Below are 3,562 nucleotides of genomic sequence, written 5' to 3' on the forward strand. Positions count from 1 at the left end.
AAATTTTCCGCAAGTGGCACATACAGTCGAAGTTCTAATCTTTTCTTCCGAAACTCAAACTTTCTTGGACTCGTCAACATTGACAGCTTTCTTCTTCAATATCTTATTAGAGACATCTGGGACATAAATACCCTTTTCAGCAAGGGTGGCAAGTTCAACCGCCTCTTAGAAGGTCTTAGGTTTTGACATCCCCACCAATCTTCTAAGGTCCCATTTAGTCCGTCAACAAATCGATCTACCTTTTCTCTTCTCGAAAATGACTTGATGTTCAACAAATTGAGATTTCTCTATAAAAGGCCCTACATAAGAACTCACCTTCTAATATCCTTATTTGGAGTGGAGAGAAATATCTCTCACTCAATAATCCCTTAAACTCATCCCAAGAGAGGGGTGAAGTATTTGCCAATCTAGGCATGTCAACGAGACGGGATTGTAATCCTCGGCCTCGGCCCTGGTTTGTAGTAATATCCCACGGCCCTGGTCCCCGGTGGGTACGGGTGTAATTCCCAAATCATACAAATCAGAATCAAATCTTCAAGAATCAAGAACAAGATGAATGTAGAGAGAGATTTTCACCAAATCTTGAATAGATTTTTTTGAGAGAAAAGTACAGAAATGTTTACAACTCTAATCTGATAAATTGCTGAACTAACAAGTGAACTAATGACAATTAGGAAGCTAATCACTATTTATACTAAGGAAACTAGTAAAGCCTAACTATTACAAAGCATTTTAAAGGGAGAACTTGAATACCACTTTAACGCACAATCTTGAACCCAACAATCTCCCCATTTGATTCAAGTTTGAACTCTTGTAAATCTGGTCTTTCTGAGTCCGAGTAGTTTCTCCAGCCTCCTCAGTGCATTCTGATATTGCAATTTATCTTCAAGCAAATCCAAGGCATTAATCAGCAAATACCTCTCCTTTGGACTCATCCTCTCCGACTCCGTAGCTTTATCATTATTAACTCTCCTCGTTTCCAGCACCCGTCTCACCATTCGAATAGTTCCATCAGAATATTTATTCAGCTCGCTGAACCTCATGAACTTCTTTATACGACCCTCGGCATCATATATCACTCTGAAATCCGGTTGTTCAAGAATCATGTAAACGGATAAGCTTCAATGTCTTCTAGCTCTTGATCAGGTCTCTTCAAATTAATGATTATCTGATTATCTTCAAGTCCCATTTGGACATCTATAACCATAGAAACTTTGACGTGACTCCACATAAACCTTTTGATTGCATTAAGACCCACGAGAACTTCTTCTTTTATGTTCGCCATATTCCGAATTTCATGGTACATATGCTCCAGATCTTCTAAATACAAGTTGGAGAAGTCAGCTTCGCTAAACACCCAGACCTTACCATCTTGTCGTGTCACTGTGAATACCGAATACCAAACTATGAGAAGTCTTTGAGCATCAATTTGTTTAATAGACACAACTCGATGTTTGGTCCGAACTTGGCTTATCGGGAGACACTTAGCTTTGAGGAAGTGTTTATACTCCAAACGATAGTCTTTGGATTCCTTGTGAATACCAATAATCTTATCTGCTCTGAGAGCTTTGCGATGTCGGAGAAAAATGCCAAAATAAATGTCTTCCAGATAAGGCTCTCTGATTCTTGCCCTGTCATAGCCTGGAAAGTTTGCACGAATTGCAAACGACACATAATTCTTTGAAAATATCTCAGTCGGATCAAATGTCGCTCTAGGAGTATCAAATGCACCAACTTCAACTGTAGTGGAGGGTTCAGGCAATGTCTGACGATCACCCTGAAATGGGAATATTGGGTCTTCTTCATTAATGTCAGCTTCAAAGTCAAAATATAACCTAGATGATTCGTCAATGTTATCAATATCTTCTCCGAAATCCTGTTCTCCACCCGGTTCTCTAGCAAAAACTTCATTAAATCCAACATTGGCCGATAAGTCCAGTAGCAACCTTGTTCCTACGGTGGAGTCCGCCGGCTTTTCAACCATTGGCTCGATCGTTGGACTTGTCTCCAATACTTCATCATCTTCCATAATTATAGGCTCAGTAGTTCTTTCCCTTGTAGATTCAGGAACAGAACTTTCTACGTTAACGTCATGAGTAGATGGCTCTCTTTCAACACTTTGAGCGCAAGCAGACGACTCAGCCACCCTTTGTCTTTTTCCCTCCCCCTCATGAAGATCAGGATCATCCGAATCGTCATGCCTTCGTTTCAGTGAGCTGGCCTGAGCTCGGCAAGTCTCTTGAACTTTTAAGAACTTGAGTGTTTGATGTGATTAACTTACTAACTTTGGAGAAGCTAGAAGTAAACATATTCTGAAAGGCCAAAAACTCTGAGGCTCGAACTGTGGGGTTTTCATCAATTTGCTGTCTCAGGAGCCCAACCAAAACTGCATCTTCCGCATCAGGGTTTTGGGATGACATCAGTTTAGCATAAAATAAGGATTTAAGTTCGTCCACCGATTGCTCTTGTACCGTCGGAGGCTCAGGTACAGGCGGTGGTGATGGCGCAGATGGTTGATCTTCTTCTACTTGCTCCTTCCCCTTCAACAACCGTTTGAGACTTGAGATTTGAGCTTCCATGTTGTCTTAAACAACCTTTAAGGCGCCGTCCAAATATTCCCTTGACACAAAGTCTGGTACGATCACACCTGGATCACTTAGATTACCAATTGAGACAAAAGTTGAGTAAACTGTTGTGCCTACGTTCAGTGTTGGCAAAATGGTAGCACTGGTAGGACTTCTGACCGGTCCTTGTGGTTGGTCAAAAGACACCATTCTGGTCATTCCGGTGAGTTCACTAAGAACCGCAATGGGAGCAACAGATGCTCGAGACTCTTGTGTACCTAAGTGTATAGGCTCAAGACTCGAGGTGCACATAATCGAAGTCGTAGGCTGGGGTAGCGGCCTACTTGTTTCAATATCTACATTCTCCAAGTGAGAAGTAGATAGAGTATGTGCTATATCCCCATGATGAAATGAAACAACAGGTTGTTGAGAACCAGTTGAGTGGTCGGGAGGGGTGTGCAAGTGCATAGCTGGGCTAGCTATGTCTTCTTCAATACCAACATTCAACGGATGAATGTCGATAGCAGATGTGGGTGTCCGGCTATGTGTTTCGGCTAGGATAGGAGCTTGATCTTGATTTTGTGCTCCACTCTCACACTCTCCATCTTTTTCTGCTTCCCTTGTACTCAACCTCTCAGCATTTTCAACTTCAGCTCCCTCATCACTTCTGTTGGTCCTGAAAGGGTCTACAAGATAAGACACAATTTGTAGAAGGGGGGGGGGATGAATATAAACACAGAGTTTTCAAATTTAAAATATATATCGATAGAGAAGATGAATACAGATTTTACGAGATTGTTTGCGGAAAGATAAGGTAAAGAAAACCTATCTAAACAACCTTTGGTTACACACAGATCTTTAGCAAATACAAGAAAAGATAATGCTAGAAAATAAAGATCTTTCACTTAAGCAAGGAGAGGCTTGAAGTAAGAATAGGTTAGCAGAGAGATGCGCACGTACATTCTCTCATGCATGGAGAAGAAACACTTCTATTTATA

The sequence above is a fragment of the Cynara cardunculus genome (assembly GCF_001531365.2).
Source record: "Cynara cardunculus var. scolymus isolate 2C chromosome LG 5, CcrdV1, whole genome shotgun sequence".
Taxonomy (NCBI): Eukaryota; Viridiplantae; Streptophyta; class Magnoliopsida; order Asterales; family Asteraceae; genus Cynara; species Cynara cardunculus.